Source organism: Acipenser ruthenus, chromosome 24 (genome assembly GCF_902713425.1).
Source record: "Acipenser ruthenus chromosome 24, fAciRut3.2 maternal haplotype, whole genome shotgun sequence".
NCBI classification, from domain to species: Eukaryota; Metazoa; Chordata; class Actinopteri; order Acipenseriformes; family Acipenseridae; genus Acipenser; species Acipenser ruthenus.
This window is the reverse complement of record NC_081212.1, coordinates 11,278,473-11,300,393: the sequence shown is the minus strand read 5'-3', so window position 1 is coordinate 11,300,393 and position 21,921 is coordinate 11,278,473. Positions and strand designations below refer to the sequence as shown.

At 39.2% G+C, this 21,921-nt stretch overlaps 20 non-coding genes across 20 annotated transcripts; 6 read left to right on the top strand and 14 right to left on the bottom strand.

The window, feature by feature from the left end:
• Nucleotides 1–475: 475 nt before the first annotated feature.
• trnat-ugu (transfer RNA threonine (anticodon UGU)) lies at nucleotides 476–549 on the bottom strand. Its single transcript has one exon. It is a non-coding gene; the product is annotated as a tRNA-Thr (tRNA).
• A 1,127-nt stretch (nucleotides 550–1,676) lies between these two features.
• trnat-ugu (transfer RNA threonine (anticodon UGU)) lies at nucleotides 1,677–1,750 on the bottom strand. Its single transcript has one exon. It is a non-coding gene; the product is annotated as a tRNA-Thr (tRNA).
• A 1,095-nt stretch (nucleotides 1,751–2,845) lies between these two features.
• Nucleotides 2,846–2,919, bottom strand: trnat-ugu (transfer RNA threonine (anticodon UGU)). Its single transcript has one exon. It is a non-coding gene; the product is annotated as a tRNA-Thr (tRNA).
• Nucleotides 2,920–3,966: 1,047 nt separating this feature from the next.
• Nucleotides 3,967–4,040, bottom strand: trnat-ugu (transfer RNA threonine (anticodon UGU)). The gene has a single exon. It is a non-coding gene; the product is annotated as a tRNA-Thr (tRNA).
• A 1,095-nt stretch (nucleotides 4,041–5,135) lies between these two features.
• Nucleotides 5,136–5,209, bottom strand: trnat-ugu (transfer RNA threonine (anticodon UGU)). Its single transcript has one exon. It is a non-coding gene; the product is annotated as a tRNA-Thr (tRNA).
• An 869-nt stretch (nucleotides 5,210–6,078) lies between these two features.
• trnar-ucu (transfer RNA arginine (anticodon UCU)) lies at nucleotides 6,079–6,169 on the top strand. Its single transcript is given in 2 exon segments — nucleotides 6,079–6,115; nucleotides 6,134–6,169. It is a non-coding gene; the product is annotated as a tRNA-Arg (tRNA).
• Nucleotides 6,170–6,268: 99 nt separating this feature from the next.
• trnat-ugu (transfer RNA threonine (anticodon UGU)) lies at nucleotides 6,269–6,342 on the bottom strand. Its single transcript has one exon. It is a non-coding gene; the product is annotated as a tRNA-Thr (tRNA).
• Nucleotides 6,343–7,385: 1,043 nt separating this feature from the next.
• Nucleotides 7,386–7,459, bottom strand: trnat-ugu (transfer RNA threonine (anticodon UGU)). The gene has a single exon. It is a non-coding gene; the product is annotated as a tRNA-Thr (tRNA).
• An 888-nt stretch (nucleotides 7,460–8,347) lies between these two features.
• trnar-ucu (transfer RNA arginine (anticodon UCU)) lies at nucleotides 8,348–8,433 on the top strand. The gene is given in 2 exon segments: nucleotides 8,348–8,384; nucleotides 8,398–8,433. It is a non-coding gene; the product is annotated as a tRNA-Arg (tRNA).
• Nucleotides 8,434–8,530: 97 nt separating this feature from the next.
• On the bottom strand, nucleotides 8,531–8,604 carry trnat-ugu (transfer RNA threonine (anticodon UGU)). Its single transcript has one exon. It is a non-coding gene; the product is annotated as a tRNA-Thr (tRNA).
• An 885-nt stretch (nucleotides 8,605–9,489) lies between these two features.
• On the top strand, nucleotides 9,490–9,580 carry trnar-ucu (transfer RNA arginine (anticodon UCU)). The gene is given in 2 exon segments: nucleotides 9,490–9,526; nucleotides 9,545–9,580. It is a non-coding gene; the product is annotated as a tRNA-Arg (tRNA).
• Nucleotides 9,581–9,679: 99 nt separating this feature from the next.
• Nucleotides 9,680–9,753, bottom strand: trnat-ugu (transfer RNA threonine (anticodon UGU)). Its single transcript has one exon. It is a non-coding gene; the product is annotated as a tRNA-Thr (tRNA).
• Nucleotides 9,754–16,274: 6,521 nt separating this feature from the next.
• trnar-ucu (transfer RNA arginine (anticodon UCU)) lies at nucleotides 16,275–16,365 on the top strand. Its single transcript is given in 2 exon segments — nucleotides 16,275–16,311; nucleotides 16,330–16,365. It is a non-coding gene; the product is annotated as a tRNA-Arg (tRNA).
• A 100-nt stretch (nucleotides 16,366–16,465) lies between these two features.
• Nucleotides 16,466–16,539, bottom strand: trnat-ugu (transfer RNA threonine (anticodon UGU)). The gene has a single exon. It is a non-coding gene; the product is annotated as a tRNA-Thr (tRNA).
• Nucleotides 16,540–17,597: 1,058 nt separating this feature from the next.
• Nucleotides 17,598–17,671, bottom strand: trnat-ugu (transfer RNA threonine (anticodon UGU)). The gene has a single exon. It is a non-coding gene; the product is annotated as a tRNA-Thr (tRNA).
• An 877-nt stretch (nucleotides 17,672–18,548) lies between these two features.
• Nucleotides 18,549–18,639, top strand: trnar-ucu (transfer RNA arginine (anticodon UCU)). Its single transcript is given in 2 exon segments — nucleotides 18,549–18,585; nucleotides 18,604–18,639. It is a non-coding gene; the product is annotated as a tRNA-Arg (tRNA).
• A 99-nt stretch (nucleotides 18,640–18,738) lies between these two features.
• Nucleotides 18,739–18,812, bottom strand: trnat-ugu (transfer RNA threonine (anticodon UGU)). The gene has a single exon. It is a non-coding gene; the product is annotated as a tRNA-Thr (tRNA).
• Nucleotides 18,813–19,704: 892 nt separating this feature from the next.
• On the top strand, nucleotides 19,705–19,790 carry trnar-ucu (transfer RNA arginine (anticodon UCU)). The gene is given in 2 exon segments: nucleotides 19,705–19,741; nucleotides 19,755–19,790. It is a non-coding gene; the product is annotated as a tRNA-Arg (tRNA).
• A 97-nt stretch (nucleotides 19,791–19,887) lies between these two features.
• trnat-ugu (transfer RNA threonine (anticodon UGU)) lies at nucleotides 19,888–19,961 on the bottom strand. Its single transcript has one exon. It is a non-coding gene; the product is annotated as a tRNA-Thr (tRNA).
• Nucleotides 19,962–21,023: 1,062 nt separating this feature from the next.
• Nucleotides 21,024–21,097, bottom strand: trnat-ugu (transfer RNA threonine (anticodon UGU)). Its single transcript has one exon. It is a non-coding gene; the product is annotated as a tRNA-Thr (tRNA).
• Nucleotides 21,098–21,921: the final 824 nt, after the last annotated feature.

The window sequence follows — 21,921 nt, the reverse complement described above, 5'->3', positions numbered from 1 at the left end:
TAGATAGATAGATAGATAGATAGATAGATAGATAGATAGATAGATTGATTGATTGATTGATTGAATGAATGAAACCAGAAAGGGCTGGGTGATGGAAGAGTGAAATGTGTTTTTTTTAATGTGATTGCTGCATGGAGGACAAGGTGGCCGAGTGGTAAAGGCCATGCCTTGCACTGTGCTCTGTACGTGCAGGTTTGAATCCCATCCCTGTCGTTTTTTGGCACGTTTTCCTCCGTGGCCTTGGCTCCGTCTACCTCAACTTTGCCGTGCCGGTCATAACGGTACAGGGCTCTGTGGCGCAGTGGATAGCATGTTGGACTTTTAGGCTGGTTGTGTGGTGTGATTCAAAGGTTGCGGCTTTGAGTCCTGCCAGAGTCGTGAATGTTTATGTGTGTTTTTTTTTATTAATTAGTTGTGTTTTTTTTTTTAGAAGAAGAAGACGGTATGCATTTAGCTTTGGGACAAGAATAAAAAGAGGCACTGCTGGGATTCGAACCCAGGATCTCCTGTTTACAAGGCAGGTGCTTTAACCAACTAAGCCACAATGCCCCACACGTGCCAACTGCTCAATGTCTCCTCCAGGTGCTCTATGTGGTGCACTTGTTTTGTGTGTCGTACTTATACGGCAGGATGCTGCAGTTGTGAGTTGGAGGCTCCCCGGGAGCTGCTTTTTCAAATCTTGCAATCTGGATACAAATGATCTGGATTTGTAATCCTATATTTTGTGATTGAGATTACTTTTTAAAATGCTGGACTTTTTAATCGCAGTTATTCATAATATGGATAATCCAGCAGTGACATTTTCTGAACAAATGGATCAAAATGATCCAGATTACAAGTTTTGAAAAACCAGCTCCTGGTGCATATCTCTTTTGTGTCTCCCTCTGGTCCTGTAATTTTGATTGATTTAGCTTCAATGACAACATTAATCATGTGAAACGGAGGAGATAAGAAGACTTTTTTTGTAATGGTATGGCTAATAGATGGATGGATAGAGAGAAGGAGAGAGTTAAAAAATAATATTTATTTTTAGAAATCAAAATATAGATAGAGAGAGAGAGAAAAAAATATATATATACAGTGTATTTATAATTAAAAATCAAAAGTTAGATAGAGATGAATTTAATAAATAATATTGACATTTATAAATCAAAAGATTGATAGATAGATAGATAGATAGATAGATAGATAGATAGATAGATAGATAGATAGATAGATAGATAGATAGATAGATAGATAGATAGATTGATTGATTGATTGATTGAATGAATGAAACCAGAAAGGGCTGGGTGATGGAAGAGTGAAATGTGTTTTTTTTAATGTGATTGCTGCATGGAGGACAAGGTGGCCGAGTGGTAAAGGCCATGCCTTGCACTGTGCTCTGTACGTGCAGGTTTGAATCCCATCCCTGTCGTTTTTTGGCACGTTTTCCTCCGTGGCCTTGGCTCCGTCTACCTCAACTTTGCCGTGCCGGTCATAACGGTACAGGGCTCTGTGGCGCAGTGGATAGCATGTTGGACTTTTAGGCTGGTTGTGTGGTGTGATTCAAAGGTTGCGGCTTTGAGTCCCGCCAGAGTCGTGAATGTTTATGTGTGTTTTTTTGGATTAATTAGTTGTGTTTTTTTTTTTAGAAGAAGAAGACGGTATGCATTTAGCTTTGGGACAAGAATTAAAAGAGGCACTGCTGGGATTCGAACCCAGGATCTCCTGTTTACAAGACAGGTGCTTTAACCAACTAAGCCACAATGCCCCACATGTGCCAACTGCTCGATGTCTCCTCCAGGTGCTCTATGTGGTGCACTTGTTTTGTGTGTCGTACTTATACGGCAGGATGCTGCAGTTGTGAGTTGGAGGCTCCCCGGGAGCTGCTTTTTCAAATCTTGCAATCTGGATACAAATGATCTGGATTTGTAATCCTATATTTTGTGATTGAGATTACTTTTTAAAATGCTGGATTTTTTAATCGCAGTTATTCATAATATGGATAATCCAGCAGTGACATTTTCTGAACAAATGGATCAAAATGATCCAGATTACAAGTTTTGAAAAACCGGCTCCTGGTGCATACCTCTGTTGTGTCTCCCTCTGTTCCTGTAATTTTGATTGATTTAGCTTCAATGACAACATTAATCATGTGAAACGGAGGAGATAAGAAGACTTTTTTTGTAATGGTATGGCTAATAGATGGATGGATAGAGAGAAGGAGAGAGTTAAAAAATAATATTTATTTTTAGAAATCAAAATATAGATAGAGAGAGAGAAAAAAATATATATATATAGTGTATTTATAATTAAAAATCAAAAGTTAGATAGAGATGAATTTAATAAATAATATTGACATTTATAAATCAAAAGATTGATAGATAGATAGATAGATAGATAGATAGATAGATAGATAGATAGATAGATTGATTGATTGATTGATTGATTGAATGAATGAAACCAGAAAGGGCTGGGTGATGGAAGAGTGAAATATGTTTTTTTTTAATGTGATTGCTTCATGGAGGACGAGGTGGCCGAGTGGTAAAGGCGATGTCTTGCACTGTGCTCTGCACGCGCAGGTTTGAATCCCATCCCCGTCGTTTTTTGGCACGTTTTCCTCCGTGGCTTTGGCTCCGTCTACCTCAACTTTGCCGTGCCGGACATAACGGTGCAGGGCTCTGTGGCGCAATGGATAGCGTGTTGGACTTCTAGGCTGGTTGTGTGGTCTGATTCAAAGGTTGCGGGTTGAGTCCCGCCAGAGTCGTGAATGTTTATGTGTGTTTTTTTGGATTAATTCGTTGTGTTTTTTTTTTTTTCGAAGAAGACGCTGGTATGCATTTATCTTTGGGAGAAGAAGTAAAAGTGACACTGCTGGGATTCAAACCCAGGATCTCCTGTTTACAAGGCAGGTGCTTTAACCAACTAAACCACAATGCCCCACACTTGCCAGCTGCTCGATGTTTCCTCCCGGCGCTCCAGGTGGTGCACTTGTTTTGTGTGTTGTACTTATACGGCAGGATGCTGCAGTTGTGAGTTGGAGGCTCCCCGGGAGCTGCTTTTTCAAAACTTGTAATCTGGATACAAATGATCTGGATTTGTAATCCTATATTTTGTGATCGAGATTACTTTTTAAAATGCTGGACTTTTTAATCGCAATTATTCGTAATATGGATGATCCAGCAGTGATATTTTCTGAACAAATGGATCAAAATGATCCAGATGACAAGTTTTGAAAAACCGGCTCCTGGTGCATATCTCTTTTGTGTCTCCCTCTGGTCCTGTCATTCTGATTGATTTATCTTCAATGACAAAATTAATCATGTGAAACGGAGGAGATAAGAAGACTTTTTTGTAATGGTATGGCTAATAGATGGATGGATAGAGAGAAGGAGAGATTAAAAAATAATATTTATTTTTAGAAATCAAAATATAGAGAGAAAAAAAGATATATATATTTATAATTATAAATCAAAAGTTAGATAGAGATGAATAAAATAAATAATATTGACATTTATAAATCAAAAGATAGATAGATAGATAGATAGATAGATAGATAGATAGATAGATTGAATGAATGAAACCAGAAAGGGCTGGGTGATGGAAGAGTGAAATATGTTTTTTTTAATGTGATTGCTGCATGGAGGACGAGGTGGCCGAGTGGTAAAGGCGATGTCTTGCACTGTGCTCTGCACGCGCAGGTTTGAATCCCATCCCCGTCGTTTTTTGGCACATTTTCCTCAGTGGCTTTGGCTCCGTCTACCTCAACTTTGCCGTGCCGGACATAACGGTGCAGGGCTCTGTGGCGCAATGGATAGCGTGTTGGACTTTTAGGCTGGTTGTGTGGTGTGATTCAAAGGTTGCGGGTTTGAGTCCTGACAGAGTCGTGAATGTTTATGTGTGTTTTTTTGGATTAATTCGTTGTGTTTTTTTTTTTTTTCGAAGAAGACGCTGGTATGCATTTATCTTTGGGAGAAGAAGTAAAAGTGATACTGCTGGGATTCGAACCCAGGATCTCCTGTTTACAAGACAGGTGCTTTAACCAACTAAACCACAATGCCCCACACTTGCCAGCTGCTCGATGTTTCCTCCCTGCGCTCCAGGTGGTGCACTTGTTTTGTGTGTTGTACTTATACGACAGGATGCTGCAGTTGTGAGTTGGAGGCTCCCCGGGAGCTGCTTTTTCAAAACTTGTAATCTGGATACAAATGATCGGGATTTGTAATCCTATATTTTGTGATCGAGATTACTTTTTAAAATGCTGGACTTTTTAATCGCAATTATTCGTAATATGGATGATCCAGCAGTGATATTTTCTGAACAAATGGATCAAAATGATCCAGATGACAAGTTTTGAAAAACCGGCTCCTGGTGCATATCTCTTTTGTGTCTCCCTCTGGTCCTGTCATTCTGATTGATTTATCTTCAATGACAACATTAATCATGTGAAACGGAGGAGATAAGAAGACTTTTTTGTAATGGTATGGCTAATAGATGGATGGATAGAGAGAAGGAGAGATTAAAAAATAATATTTATTTTTAGAAATCAAAATATAGAGAGAAAAAAAGATATATATATTTATAATTATAAATCAAAAGTTAGATAGAGATGAATAAAATAAATAATATTGACATTTATAAATCAAAAGATAGATAGATAGATAGATAGATAGATAGATAGATAGATAGATAGATAGATAGATAGATAGATAGATAGATAGATTGATTGATTGATTGATTGAATGAATGAAACCAGAAAGGGCTGGGTGATGGAAGAGTGAAATATGTTTTTTTTTAATGTGATTGCTGCATGGAGGACGAGGTGGCCGAGTGGTAAAGGCGATGTCTTGCACTGTGCTCTGCACGCGCAGGTTTGAATCCCATCCCCGTCGTTTTTTGGCACGTTTTCCTCCGTGGCTTTGGCTCCGTCTACCTCAACTTTGCCGTGCCGGACATAACGGTGCAGGGCTCTGTGGCGCAATGGATAGCGTGTTGGACTTTTAGGCTGGTTGTGTGGTGTGATTCAAAGGTTGCGGGTTCGAGTCCCGCCAGAGTCGTGAATGTTTATGTGTGTTTTTTTGGATTAATTCGTTGTGTTTTTTTTTTTTTCGAAGAAGACGCTGGTATGCATTTATCTTTGGGAGAAGAAGTAAAAGTGACACTGCTGGGATTCGAACCCAGGATTTCCTGTTTACAAGACAGGTGCTTTAACCAACTAAACCACAATGCCCCACACTTGCCAGCTGCTCGATGTTTCCTCCCTGCGCTCCAGGTGGTGCACTTGTTTTGTGTGTTGTACTTATACGGCAGGATGCTGCAGTTGTGAGTTGGAGGCTCCCCGGGAGCTGCTTTTTCAAAACTTGTAATCTGGATACAAATGATCTGGATTTGTAATCCTATATTTTGTGATCGAGATTACTTTTTAAAATGCTGGACTTTTTAATCGCAATTATTCGTAATATGGATGATCCAGCAGTGATATTTTCTGAACAAATGGATCAAAATGATCCAGATGACAAGTTTTGAAAAACCGGCTCCTGGTGCATATCTCTTTTGTGTCTCCCTCTGGTCCTGTCATTCTGATTGATTTATCTTCAATGACAACATTAATCATGTGAAACGGAGGAGATAAGAAGACTTTTTTGTAATGGTATGGCTAATAGATGGATGGATAGAGAGAAGGAGAGATTAAAAAATAATATTTATTTTTAGAAATCAAAATATAGAGAGAAAAAAAGATATATATATTTATAATTATAAATCAAAAGTTAGATAGAGATGAATAAAATAAATAATATTGACATTTATAAATCAAAAGATAGATAGATAGATAGATAGATAGATAGATAGATAGATTGATTGATTGATTGATTGAATGAATGAAACCAGAAAGGGCTGGGTGATGGAAGAGTGAAATATGTTTTTTTTTAATGTGATTGCTGCATGGAGGACGAGGTGGCCGAGTGGTAAAGGCGATGTCTTGCACTGTGCTCTGCACGCGCAGGTTTGAATCCCATCCCCGTCGTTTTTTGGCACGTTTTCCTCCGTGGCTTTGGCTCCGTCTACCTCAACTTTGCCGTGCCGGACATAACGGTGCAGGGCTCTGTGGCGCAATGGATAGCGTGTTGGACTTCTAGGCTGGTTGTGTGGTGTGATTCAAAGGTTGCGGGTTCGAGTCCCGCCAGAGTCGTGAATGTTTATGTGTGTTTTTTTGGATTAATTCGTTGTGTTTTTTTTTTTTTCGAAGAAGACGCTGGTATGCATTTATCTTTGGGAGAAGAAGTAAAAGTGACACTGCTGGGATTCGAACCCAGGATCTCCTGTTTACAAGGCAGGTGCTTTAACCAACTAAACCACAATGCCCCACACTTGCCAGCTGCTCGATGTTTCCTCCCGGCGCTCCAGGTGGTGCACTTGTTTTGTGTGTTGTACTTATACGGCAGGATGCTGCAGTTGTGAGTTGGAGGCTCCCCGGGAGCTGCTTTTTCAAAACTTGTAATCTGGATACAAATGATCTGGATTTGTAATCCTATATTTTGTGATCGAGATTACTTTTTAAAATGCTGGACTTTTTAATCGCAATTATTCATAATATGGATGATCCAGCAGTGATATTTTCTGAACAAATGGATCAAAATGATCCAGATGACAAGTTTTGAAAAACCGGCTCCTGGTGCATATCTCTTTTGTGTCTCCCTCTGGTCCTGTCATTCTGATTGATTTATCTTCAATGACAACATTAATCATGTGAAACGGAGGAGATAAGAAGACTTTTTTGTAATGGTATGGCTAATAGATGGATGGATAGAGAGAATGAGAGATTAAAAAATAATATTTATTTTTAGAAATCAAAATATAGAGAGAAAAAAAGATATATATATTTATAATTATAAATCAAAAGTTAGATAGAGATGAATAAAATAAATAATATTGACATTTATAAATCAAAAGATAGATAGATAGATAGATAGATAGATTGATTGATTGATTGAATGAATGAAACCAGAAAGGGCTGGGTGATGGAAGAGTGAAATATGTTTTTTTTAATGTGATTGCTGCATGGAGGACGAGGTGGCCGAGTGGTAAAGGCGATGTCTTGCACTGTGCTCTGCACGCGCAGGTTTGAATCCCATCCCCGTCGTTTTTTGGCACGTTTTCCTCCGTGGCTTTGGCTCCGTCTACCTCAACTTTGCCGTGCCGGACATAACGGTGCAGGGCTCTGTGGCGCAATGGATAGCGTGTTGGACTTTTAGGCTGGTTGTGTGGTGTGATTCAAAGGTTGCGGGTTCGAGTCCCGACAGAGTCGTGAATGTTTATGTGTGTTTTTTTGGATTAATTCGTTGTGTTTTTTTTTTTTTTCGAAGAAGACGCTGGTATGCATTTATCTTTGGGAGAAGAAGTAAAAGTGACACTGCTGGGATTCGAACCCAGGATCTCCTGTTTACAAGACACGTGCTTTAACCAACTAAACCACAATGCCCCACACTTGCCAGCTGCTCGATGTTTCCTCCCTGCGCTCCAGGTGGTGCACTTGTTTTGTGTGTTGTACTTATACGGCAGGATGCTGCAGTTGTGAGTTGGAGGCTCCCCGGGAGCTGCTTTTTCAAAACTTGTAATCTGGATACAAATGATCTGGATTTGTAATCCTATATTTTGTGATCGAGATTACTTTTTAAAATGCTGGACTTTTTAATCGCAATTATTCGTAATATGGATGATCCAGCAGTGATATTTTCTGAACAAATGGATCAAAATGATCCAGATGACAAGTTTTGAAAAACCGGCTCCTGGTGCATATCTCTTTTGTGTCTCCCTCTGGTCCTGTCATTCTGATTGATTTATCTTCAATGACAACATTAATCATGTGAAACGGAGGAGATAAGAAGACTTTTTTGTAATGGTATGGCTAATAGATGGATGAATAGAGAGAAGGAGAGATTAAAAAATAATATTTATTTTTAGAAATCAAAATATAGAGAGAAAAAAAGATATATATATTTATAATTATAAATCAAAAGTTAGATAGAGATGAATAAAATAAATAATATTGACATTTATAAATCAAAAGATAGATAGATAGATAGATAGATAGATAGATAGATAGATAGATAGATAGATAGATTGATTGATTGATTGATTGATTGAATGAATGAAACCAGAAAGGGCTGGGTGATGGAAGAGTGAAATATGTTTTTTTTAATGTGATTGCTGCATGGAGGACGAGGTGGCCGAGTGGTAAAGGCGATGTCTTGCACTGTGCTCTGTACGCGCAGGTTTGAATCCCATCCCCGTCGTTTTTTGGCACGTTTTCCTCCGTGGCTTTGGCTCCGTCTACCTCAACTTTGCCTTGCCGGACATAACGGTGTAGGGCTCTGTGGCGCAATGGATAGCGTGTTGGACTTCTAGGCTGGTGGTGTGATTCAAAGGTTGCGGGTTCGAGTCCCGCCAGAGTCGTGAATGTTTATGTGTGTATTTTTGGATTAATTCGTTGTGTTTTTTTTTTTTTTCGAAGAAGACGCTGGTATGCATTTATCTTTGGGAGATGTAAAAGAGACACTGCTGGGATTCGAACCCATGATCTCCTGTTTACAAGACAGGTGCTTTAACCAACTAAACCACAATGCCCCACACTTGCCAGCTGCTCGATGTCTCCTCTTGGCACTCCAGGTGGTGCACTTGTTTTGTGTGTTGTACTTATACGGCAGGATGCTGCAGTTGTGAGTTGGAGGCTCCCCGGGAGCTGCTTTTTCAAAACTTGTAATCTGGATACAAATGATCTGGATTTGTAATCCTATATTTTGTGATCGAGATTACTTTTTAAAATGCTGGACTTTTTAATCGCAATTATTCGTAATATGGATGATCCAGCAGTGATATTTTCTGAACAAATGGATCAAAATGATCCAGATGACAAGTTTTGAAAAACCGGCTCCTGGTGCATATCTCTTTTGTGTCTCCCTCTGGTCCTGTCATTCTGATTGATTTATCTTCAATGACAACATTAATCATGTGAAACGGAGGAGATAAGAAGACTTTTTTGTAATGGTATGGCTAATAGATGGATGGATAGAGAGAAGGAGAGATTAAAAAATAATATTTATTTTTAGAAATCAAAATATAGAGAGAAAAAAAGATATATATATTTATAATTATAAATCAAAAGTTAGATAGAGATGAATAAAATAAATAATATTGACATTTATAAATCAAAAGATAGATAGATAGATAGATAGATAGATAGATAGATAGATAGATAGATAGATAGATTGATTGATTGATTGATTGAATGAATGAAACCAGAAAGGGCTGGGTGATGGAAGAGTGAAATATGTTTTTTTTTAATGTGATTGCTGCATGGAGGACGAGGTGGCCGAGTGGTAAAGGCGATGTCTTGCACTGTGCTCTGCACGCGCAGGTTTGAATCCCATCCCCGTCGTTTTTTGGCACGTTTTCCTCCGTGGCTTTGGCTCCGTCTACCTCAACTTTGCCGTGCCGGACATAACGGTGCAGGGCTCTGTGGCGCAATGGATAGCGTGTTGGACTTCTAGGCTGGTTGTGTGGTGTGATTCAAAGGTTGCGGGTTCGAGTCCCGCCAGAGTCGTGAATGTTTATGTGTGTTTTTTTGGATTAATTCGTTGTGTTTTTTTTTTTTTCGAAGAAGACGCTGGTATGCATTTATCTTTGGGAGAAGAAGTAAAAGTGACACTGCTGGGATTCGAACCCAGGATCTCCTGTTTACAAGACAGGTGCTTTAACCAACTAAACCACAATGCCCCACACTTGCCAGCTGCTCGATGTTTCCTCCCTGCGCTCCAGGTGGTGCACTTGTTTTGTGTGTTGTACTTATACGGCAGGATGCTGCAGTTGTGAGTTGGAGGCTCCCCGGGAGCTGCTTTTTCAAAACTTGTAATCTGGATACAAATGATCTGGATTTGTAATCCTATATTTTGTGATCGAGATTACTTTTTAAAATGCTGGACTTTTTAATCGCAATTATTCGTAATATGGATGATCCAGCAGTGATATTTTCTGAACAAATGGATCAAAATGATCCAGATGACAAGTTTTGAAAAACCGGCTCCTGGTGCATATCTCTTTTGTGTCTCCCTCTGGTCCTGTCATTCTGATTGATTTATCTTCAATGACAACATTAATCATGTGAAACGGAGGAGATAAGAAGACTTTTTTGTAATGGTATGGCTAATAGATGGATGAATAGAGAGAAGGAGAGATTAAAAAATAATATTTATTTTTAGAAATCAAAATATAGAGAGAAAAAAAGATATATATATTTATAATTATAAATCAAAAGTTAGATAGAGATGAATAAAATAAATAATATTGACATTTATAAATCAAAAGATAGATAGATAGATAGATAGATAGATATTTATTTTTTAATATCCTTTATTTCAATCAATCAGAAACATATTAACATTACAAAACAAATAGCACAAATATCCATACAAACCTTCCATTACAACAATTACAAGCACATTTTTAAATTATCATCTTCCACCAAACACACCACCTCCCCAATTGCCCAAATTGCCTGAAACTTTTCTAGCTGGTGCACCAATTTATAAAAAGTAAAATCAACTTTAATTCTTGAGATTACCAACACTTTAAAAATAGGTATTACCGCATCAGTTAAAACTCCATTCATTTTATTCTTCCTACTTTTCAAAATTGCCATTTTTGCCTGACCCAGTAGAAAATTTGCCAATTGACAAAGATTTTTATTTCCTTTAGCATTCTTCACCCCAAAAATAAAAGTAGTTTGAGTAAAACTCAGACCCAATTCACTAAACAAATCATTCAATAACTCAAACAAAGGCTTTAACCGACCACAAAATAAATAACAATGAAAAACTGTTTCCCTTATTGAGCAGAACTGACATGTATCTCCTCTCCCCGGCTGAATGATGGAGAGAAATGAGTTGGTGGCCACAATGGTATGCAATATTCTCCACTGTAGATCCCCCACTCTCTTAGGAACTGGTGATCTATAGAGATTCCTCCATGCAGGGGTGATGGAGTCCTCTACCTGTAGCCTCTCTCGCCAATGTGTATCAGGCAAGTTCTTTAAATTTTGAAAATGCAACACTTTCACACACATCCGATACATTTCTTTTTTTTGTATCCCCCCGAACTGAACCTTATATCCTTCTGCAAACTTTAGGATCTGCCCCGGGGTATCAGTGGTCTGCCCTACTGCAGGTTCAACTTGCAGGTCCAACTCTGGCGGTTCTGTCTCCAGCTGGCTTTTTCCTAAGAACAACTGACTCATCTGTTTTAACATGTCTGCAGGCAAAACCGCTTTCAACTGCACTAAAAACCCCTCCATCACACGCACTGATCTCACACCCAGCTCACTTGCTAGCAATTCTGCAGTTTTCCAGGCTCGGTTATCAAAATTAATTAAATCACCGACCTTCACTACTCCTCTGGAAATTAAAAGTAAAACAAAACTCTTTGATTCTAAAAGATTGCATTTTAATGCTGAATTATAAATTAGAGGCTCTTCAAGCAACCAATACATCCCTACAGACTTCAAATCTCTGTTAATTCTAAAAACCTTCCAAGCATTCAGCATCCCCCTATAAAAAACAGGCAAGACCGAGAGATTTAACTTTCCACCATCTAATAAGAACAGATGCCTATCAAAATTCAACCTCCCTACTAAACGAAGAAAAGCAAAAGCCACTGTTCTCCAGGGTAGTGATTCTTGGCAGTACAGCAGCCTCTGAAGCGACTGGAGTCTAAAAGCTGTTATTCTGCTTTTTATATCCATCAATCCCTGTCCTCCTTCTTCTACAGGCAAGTATAGCACCCCCTGCTTTATCCAATGCAGCCCATCCCAAAAAAAACTCAGCAATACTCTCTGAATTTCCAACAGCAGAGAAGGAGGGGGATCCCCACACATTAATCTATGCCACAACATTGATGTGACCAGGTTATTAATAATTAAAACTCTTCCTCTATAGGAAAGCTTAATTAGAAGCCACCGCCATTTATCCAATCGACCTTTCACCTGATCCAGTATTCCTTCCCAATTCTCTTTAGCCAGTCCCTGCTCTCCCAAGTGAACTCCCAAATATCTGAAAACCTCCCTGTTCCACTTAAGCCCTGATGGTAAATCCGGTGGTCTGCTGCCCTCCCACTCTCCCATTAAAAAGGCATTACTCTTGTCCCAATTTACCCGAGCTGAGGACACTCTTTCAAATACCCTCAAGCTCTCCTCTATTATCTGAATGTCTCTCTTATTTGTTACTAAAATAGCAAGATCATCAGCGTAAGCCACCACCTTAACAGGCTCCATTGTCACAGTAGGGATAGACAACCCAATCAATATCTTTCTCAATTTTACCATCAGGGGTTCAAATGACAGAGAATATAACATTCCCGATAAAGAACAACCCTGGCGAATTCCCCTTTGAACTTTAAAAGGAGCACATAATATACCATTTATTTTAAGTACACTAAAAATGCTACTATAGAGCAACTTAATTTTTCCCAAAAAATTGGGACCAAAGCCAAATGACCTAATAACATCAAAAAGATACCGGTGGTCTACCCGGTCAAAAGCCTTCTCTTGATCCAGAGAGAGCAATCCAGCTTTAAAACCAAAGAGCTTGGAGGCAACTATTAAATCCCGCACCAAAAATATATTATCAAATATTGTTCGGCCTGGTACGCAGTATGTTTGGTCTGAATGCACAATAGTGCTCATTACTCCGCTTAGTCTGTTTGCCAATGCCTTCGACAAGATTTTAAAGTCAGTGCAAAGAATACTTACGGGCCTCCAGTTCTTAATAAAACACAAGTCCCCTTTCTTAGGCAGCAGAGTCAGTACTGCGCGCCGGCAGCTCAGTGGCAGTTCATTTTCCACAATGCATTCCTCCATCACTTCCAAAAGGTCACCTCCCAACTCAGACCAGAAAGTTTTATAAAACTCAACAGGTATTCCATCAATTCCGGGTGTTTTACCCGTGTTGAGCCCTTCCAGAGCTTTAGAAAGTTCCTGCAACGTCAGTGCACTCTCCAGCTTCTCCTTCTCGCCTTCTGGAACCTGCGTTAGCCCCTGGAGGAACTGCTTGGCTCCCTCAGATCCATCCACAGCCTCTGCCGTGTACAGTTGTGAAAAGAAACCCACAGTGTGTTCCCTGATAGCCTCAGGCTCACACAACAACTGACCATTCACTGTTCTAAGACAGTGTATTGCTTTACTCTGAACCACTTTCTTTTCCAATGCAAAAAAGTATTGAGTTGGAGCATCCATCTGGGAAAGCTTTAAAAACCTTGAACGTACCAATGCTCCCTGTACCTGTGAGTCCAACAACTCAGCCAAACTCCTCTTTTTGAGCTTCAGATCTGCATAGAGCCTGTCACTGTATGTGGTCTCCAGTGCATTATGGAGTTCAGTAATCTCCTCCTCCAGCTCTCTCATCACCTCACTAGTGCTCTTTGTAGCATTCATAGTGTACTGCTGACAAAACAGTCGGGTCTGAATTTTACTCACATCCCACCATTGCCTTATTGATAAAAATGCCTTTTTCTGCCTCCTCCACCGTTCCCAAAAGAATTTGAAACATTTTAAAAAATGACTGTCTTTTAAAAGTTTAGTATTAAAATGCCAATAAGACGAATAAACACGTGCAATAGGGATAATCATATTCAAACTGACCAAACTATGATCAGATAGACCTGTGGGGTGAATAGTACATTTAGAATAACAATTTAATTGATGCTTAAAAACATAAAACGTATCTAATCGAGCTAAACATATATTCCCATCACTCCCCTTAGCCCAGGTATACTGCTTCACATCAGGATTCATTACTCTCCACACATCCTCCATATCCTGCGCTGCTAAAACAGTGACCAGCTCCTTAACTGACCTGGGATGAGGCTCTGGACCATTTCTGTCTAGCTTGTCGTCAACTGTGCAGTTAAAATCACCAGCTAATAAAACCACTTCTTCAGTCTGACTCTGGGCAATAACTCCATTGAGAGTCTGAAAAAACAGCACCCTCTCTCTCCCATCATTTGGTGCATAAATATTAACAAATACTAACTTCTTACCTTCTACCGAAACCTGCACTTTTAACAAGCGTCCTTTAATGATCTCACTTACATTGATAGAGTCATACTTAAACCCCTTCGCAAATAATATGGCAACTCCAGCACTAAAATTCGTTCCATGACTAAAAATAACCTCCCCTTCCCAATCCTGAATCCACTCAGATTTATTATTATCATCTGTATGGGTCTCCTGGAGCATGGCAACGTTAACTCTCTTTTGGGTTAAATATTCAAACAGAGCTGCTCTCTTTGCACAATCTCTACCCCCATTAACATTTAAAGTTCCTATATTAAGAGTATGCATTATAGAATTTAAAGGAAAAATACACACACTAATAAAAATGTAGACATGAAAAAGAAAAAATGCTTGTGTAGACTTATCCATTATGACTTTTTTAGAGAGGCACGAACTTTACTTATTATATTTTTTAACTGATCTCTTTCCCTTTGCTCCATTCCCAATACAGCTGCATTACGTCTAATTTGTTGTGCCGAATTTAAAAACAATTTTAAATCAGGGAAGTGATCAATAACTTCAATCCCTCTTTTCCCTTTAATAGCACTTAAAAATGCCCGTATGCTTTCAGCACTATACCCCCCTCTCGCTTGCTGACTAGCCGAGAGATCAGAGCTAACCGATGAGTCAGTATCACTACCCCCGTCCTCACTAAAATCGCCACCACTGCCTGTTGCGCAATGCATTTGAGCGCAATCCACTCTCTCAGATAACTCACTCACTAATCCATCAGCCTGGTCGACTCCATCCTCAGAAACAAGGCTGCGTTTTGCTACAAAACTATGCCTAATTTTAGCCTTTCTTTTCCCTTTGGGGAGTTTAAACTCACCCACTTCCCTCTCCTTCTCTAACACTAAAACTATACCTTTATTCTGTGCAAAGCTTTCCTCAATCTGTTCTCTCCCCTCACCACCCTGTCCGTCAACTACCACCCCCACCACAGGTGTTTTAGACGATTCCTGCAACTCACTTTCCCCATCTACCATACCAGACTCAACCACACCCGGGTTGACTTTTTCAGTCTCTCTCTCCGTTCTAGTACTCTCCGCAGTGCTGCGATCCGAAGGTCCCTCAGCCTGGCTCCCCAGCTCAGCTACGCTCTCTCTCACCTCAGTGACTTCTTCCCCCTCACTTTCAGTTTCTCCTTCAGTCCTCTTACAGTTCTTTGCAATATGCCCTTTACGGCCACATTTAAAACATTTCATTGTATCAGAGAAGCAAACACTACATAATCGCTACCCTCCACCCGAAACCTAAAAGCTACATCCAGCTCTCCAGTCGGGTCATTCAGCAGCATATATACCTGTCTCCTGAAAGAAACTACATGCTTTAACTCAGGGGCCTTACAACCCAGAGGAATCATTGTAACGCCTGACATTAATTGACCATGACGACTTAGCTCTCTCACTACAAGTTCATTTTTCAGAAAAGGCGGAATATTGGAAATTGTTATTTTCCTAGCGGGAGCCGCAAGAGGCAGAACAGACACTAACACTCCGTCAATAACCAACCCTTGCTGAACCATTTCGGAAACTATTAATTCATTGCTCAAAAATACAACTACAACCTTATTCATCCGTGACGCCGACTTGATATTCTCACACCCAATTACTTTTCCAAGTTCTACCACACATTTCTCAACCGGGACAGACACATCCACTACAATTTTTATGCCATTTCTCCGTGTCATATGTTCAAAATTGGGAACTGATCCCCTCGGGATTCCCCCGACTTTGGCCATCACGGCCGATAAGACCCAACTATTTTCCCTTCTTTTATTTTTTAAACCTATAACATAAAAAAGGATGAAAAGTGAAAAAAGAAATGAACAAAAACAACGGGGAAAAAAACCCCTCACTCACTCTGAGCTCCACACGCTGCAAGCACTCCCAACAGACACCTCGACAAACAGACAGCACGAATAGATAGATAGATAGATAGATAGATAGATAGATAGATTGATTGATTGAATGAATGAAACCAGAAAGGGCTGGGTGATGGAAGAGTGAAATATGTTTTTTTTTTATGTGATTGCTGCATGGAGGACGAGGTGGCTGAGTGGTAAAGGCGATGTCTTGCACTGTGCTCTGCACGCGCAGGTTTGAATCCCATCCCCGTCGTTTTTTGGCACGTTTTCCTCCGTGGCTTTGGCTCCGTCTACCTCAACTTTGCCGTGCCGGACATAACGGTGCAGGGCTCTGTGGCGCAATGGATAGCGTGTTGGACTTCTAGGCTGGTTGTGTGGTGTGATTCAAAGGTTGCGGGTTCGAGTCCCGCCAGAGTCGTGAATGTTTATGTGTGTTTTTTTGGATTAATTCGTTGTGTTTTTTTTTTTTTTCGAAGAAGACGCTGGTATGCATTTATCTTTGGGAGAAGAAGTAAAAGTGACACTGCTGGGATTCGAACCCAGGATCTCCTGTTTACAAGGCAGGTGCTTTAACCAACTAAACCACAATGCCCCACACTTGCCAGCTGCTCGATGTTTCCTCCCGGCGCTCCAGGTGGTGCACTTGTTTTGTGTGTGGTACTTATACGGCAGGATGCTGCAGTTGTGAGTTGGAGGCTCCCCGGGAGCTGCTTTTTCAAAACTTGTAATCTGGATACAAATGATCTGGATTTGTAATCCTATATTTTGTGATCGAGATTACTTTTTAAAATGCTGGACTTTTTAATCGCAATTATTCATAATATGGATGATCCAGCAGTGATATTTTCTGAACAAATGGATCAAAATGATCCAGATGACAAGTTTTGAAAAACCGGCTCCTGGTGCATATCTCTTTTGTGTCTCCCTCTGGTCCTGTCATTCTGATTGATTTATCTTCAATGACAACATTAATCATGTGAAACGGAGGAGATAAGAAGACTTTTTTGTAATGGTATGGCTAATAGATGGATGGATAGAGAGAATGAGAGATTAAAAAATAATATTTATTTTTAGAAATCAAAATATAGAGAGAAAAAAAGATATATATATTTATAATTATAAATCAAAAGTTAGATAGAGATGAATAAAATAAATAATATTGACATTTATAAATCAAAAGATAGATAGATAGATAGATAGATAGATAGATAGATAGATAGATTGATTGATTGATTGAATGAATGAAACCAGAAAGGGCTGGGTGATGGAAGAGTGAAATATGTTTTTTTTAATGTGATTGCTGCATGGAGGACGAGGTGGCCGAGTGGTAAAGGCGATGTCTTGCACTGTGCTCTGCACGCGCAGGTTTGAATCCCATCCCCGTCGTTTTTTGGCACGTTTTCCTCCGTGGCTTTGGCTCCGTCTACCTCAACTTTGCCGTGCCGGACATAACGGTGCAGGGCTCTGTGGCGCAATGGATAGCGTGTTGGACTTTTAGGCTGGTTGTGTGGTGTGATTCAAAGGTTGCGGGTTCGAGTCCCGACAGAGTCGTGAATGTTTATGTGTGTTTTTTTGGATTAATTCGTTGTGTTTTTTTTTTTTTCGAAGAAGACGCTGGTATGCATTTATCTTTGGGAGAAGAAGTAAAAGTGACACTGCTGGGATTCGAACCCAGGATCTCCTGTTTACAAGACACGTGCTTTAACCAACTAAACCACAATGCCCCACACTTGCCAGCTGCTCGATGTTTCCTCCCTGCGCTCCAGGTGGTGCACTTGTTTTGTGTGTTGTACTTATACGGCAGGATGCTGCAGTTGTGAGTTGGAGGCTCCCCGGGAGCTGCTTTTTCAAAACTTGTAATCTGGATACAAATGATCTGGATTTGTAATCCTATATTTTGTGATCGAGATTACTTTTTAAAATGCTGGACTTTTTAATCGCAATTATTCGTAATATGGATGATCCAGCAGTGATATTTTCTGAACAAATGGATCAAAATGATCCAGATGACAAGTTTTGAAAAACCGGCTCCTGGTGCATATCTCTTTTGTGTCTCCCTCTGGTCCTGTCATTCTGATTGATTTATCTTCAATGACAACATTAATCATGTGAAACGGAGGAGATAAGAAGACTTTTTTGTAATGGTATGGCTAATAGATGGATGGATAGAGAGAAGGAGAGATTAAAAAATAATATTTATTTTTAGAAATCAAAATATAGAGAGAAAAAAAGATATATATATTTATAATTATAAATCAAAAGTTAGATAGAGATGAATAAAATAAATAATATTGACATTTATAAATCAAAAGATAGATAGATAGATAGATAGATAGATAGATAGATAGATAGATAGATTGATTGATTGATTGAATGAATGAATGAAACCAGAAAGGGCTGGGTGATGGAAGAGTGAAATATGTTTTTTTTTTATGTGATTGCTGCATGGAGGACGAGGTGGCCGAGTGGTAAAGGCGATGTCTTGCACTGTGCTCTGCACGCGCAGGTTTGAATCCCATCCCCGTCGTTTTTTGGCACGTTTTCCTCCGTGGCTTTGGCTCTGTCTACCTCAACTTTGCCGTGCCGGACATAATGGTGCAGGGCTCTGTGGCGCAATGGATAGCGTGTTGGACTTCTAGGCTGGTTGTGTGGTGTGATTCAAAGGTTGCGGGTTCGAGTCCCGACAGAGTCGTGAATGTTTATGTGTGTTTTTTTGGATTAATTCGTTGTGTTTTTTTTTTTTTCGAAGAAGACCCTGGTATGCATTTATCTTTGGGAGAAGAAGTAAAAGTGACACTGCTGGGATTCGAACCCAGGATCTCCTGTTTACAAGACAGGTGCTTTAACCAACTAAACCACAATGCCCCACACTTGCCAGCTGCTCGATGTTTCCTCCCTGCGCACCAGGTGGTGCACTTGTTTTGTGTGTTGTACTTATACGGCAGGATGCTGCAGTTGTGAGTTGGAGGCTCCCCGGGAGCTGCTTTTTCAAAACTTGTAATCTGGATACAAATGATCTGGATTTGTAATCCTATATTTTGTGATCGAGATTACTTTTTAAAATGCTGGACTTTTTAATCGCAATTATTCGTAATATGGATGATCCAGCAGTGATATTTTCTGAACAAATGGATCAAAATGATCCAGATGACAAGTTTTGAAAAACCGGCTCCTGGTGCATATCTCTTTTGTGTCTCCCTCTGGTCCTGTCATTCTGATTGATTTATCTTCAATGACAACATTAATCATGTGAAACGGAGGAGATAAGAAGACTTTTTTGTAATGGTATGGCTAATAGATGGATGGATAGAGAGAATGAGAGATTAAAAAATAATATTTATTTTTAGAAATCAAAATATAGAGAGAAAAAAAGATATATATATTTATAATTATAAATCAAAAGTTAGATAGAGATGAATAAAATAAATAATATTGACATTTATAAATCAAAAGATAGATAGATAGATAGATAGATAGATAGATAGATAGATAGATAGATAGATAGATAGATAGATTGATTGATTGATTGATTGAATGAATGAAACCAGAAAGGGCTGGGTGATGGAAGAGTGAAATATGTTTTTTTTAATGTGATTGCTGCATGGAGGACGAGGTGGCCGAGTGGTAAAGGCGATGTCTTGCACTGTGCTCTGCACGCGCAGGTTTGAATCCCATCCCCGTCGTTTTTTGGCACGTTTTCCTCCGTGGCTTTGGCTCCGTCTACCTCAACTTTGCCGTGCCGGACATAACGGTGCAGGGCTCTGTGGCGCAATGGATAGCGTGTTGGACTTCTAGGCTGGTGGTGTGATTCAAAGGTTGCGGGTTCGAGTCCCGCCAGAGTCGTGAATGTTTATGTGTGTTTTTTTGGATTAATTCGTTGTGTTTTTTTTTTTTTTCGAAGAAGACGCTGGTATGCATTTATCTTTGGGAGATGTAAAAGAGACACTGCTGGGATTCGAACCCATGATCTCTTGTTTACAAGACAGGTGCTTTAACCAACTAAACCACAATGCCCCACACTTGCCAGCTGCTCGATGTCTCCTCTTGGCACTCCAGGTGGTGCACTTGTTTTGTGTTTTGTACTTATACGGCAGGATGCTGCAGTTGTGAGTTGGAGGCTCCCCGGGAGCTGCTTTTTCAAAACTTGTAATCTGGATACAAATGATCTGGATTTGTAATCCTATATTTTGTGATCGAGATTACTTTTTAAAATGCTGGACTTTTTAATCGCAATTATTCGTAATATGGATGATCCAGCAGTGATATTTTCTGAACAAATGGATCAAAATGATCCAGATTACAAGTTTTGAAAAACCGGCTCCTGGTGCATATCTCTTTTGTGTCTCCCTCTGGTCCTGTCATTCTGATTGATTTATCTTCAATGACAACATTAATCATGTGAAACGGAGGAGATAAGAAGACTTTTTTGTAATGGTATGGCTAATAGATGGATGGATAGAGAGAAGGAGAGATTAAAAAATAATATTTATTTTTAGAAATCAAAATATAGAGAGAAAAAAAGATATATATATTTATAATTATAAATCAAAAGTTAGATAGAGATGAATAAAATAAATAATATTGACATTTATAAATCAAAAGATAGATAGATAGATAGATAGATAGATAGATAGATAGATAGATAGATTGATTGATTGATTGATTGAATGAATGAAACCAGAAAGGGCTGGGTGATGGAAGAGTGAAATGTGTTTTTTTTAATGTGATTGCTGTATGGAGGACGAGGTGGCCGAGTGGTAAAGGCCATGCCTTGCACTGTGCTCAGTACGCGCAGGTTTGAATCCCATCCCTGTCGTTTTTTGGCACATTTTCCTCCGTGGCCTTGGCTCCGTCTACCTCAACTTTGCCGTGCCGGTCATAACGGTGCAGGGCTCTGTGGTGCAATGGATAGCATGTTGGACTTTTAGGCTGGTTGTGTGGTGTGATTTAAAGTTTGCGGGTTTGAGTCCTGCAAGAGTTGTGAATGTTTATGTGTGTTTTTTTGAATTAATTAGTTGTGTTTTTTTTTAGAAGAAGAAGACGGTATGCATTTAGCTTTGGGACAAGAAGTAAAAGAGGCACTGCTGGGATTCGAACCCAGGATCTCCTGTTTACAAGACAGGTGCTTTAACCAACTAAGCCACAATGCCCCCACACGTGCCAAATGCTCGATGTCTCCTCCAGGTGCTCTATGTGGTGCACTTGTTTTGTGTGTCGTACTTATACGGCAGGATGCTGCAGTTGTGAGTTGGAGGCTCCCCGGGAGCTGCTTTTTCAAAACTTGCAATCTGGATACAAATGATCTGGATTTGTAATCCTATATTTTGTGATTGAGATTACTTTTTAAAATGCTGGACTTTTTAATCGCAGTTATTCGTAATATGGATAATCCAGCAGTGACATTTTCTGAACAAATTGATCAAAATGATCCAGATTACAAGTTTTGAAAAACCGGCTCCTGGTGCATATCTCTTTTGTGTCTCCCTCTGGTCCTGTAATTTTGATTGATTTAGCTTCAATGACAACATTAATCATGTGAAACGGAGGATAGAAGAAGACTTTTTTTGTAATGGTATGGCTAACAGATGGATGGATAGAGAGAAGGAGAGAGTTAAAAAATAATATTTATTTTTAGAAAACAAAATATAGATAGAGAAAGAGAAAAAGATATATATATACAGTGTATTTATAATTAAAAATCAAAAGTTAGATAGAGATTAATTTAATAAATAATATTGACATTTATAAATCAAAAGAAAGATAGATAGATAGATAGATAGATAGATACTTTACTTTTTCAAAATACCTTTATTAACTACTCACAAATCTTTAACATTACAAAGAAACACATAAAAACAAATACATTAATACATAGTCAAATATTTACTTTTTTTTTTTTTTTTTTTTTTTTTTTTTTTTTTTAATTTTATTTATTTATTTTTTTTTTTAAATTAAATAAATAACCAACAACAGC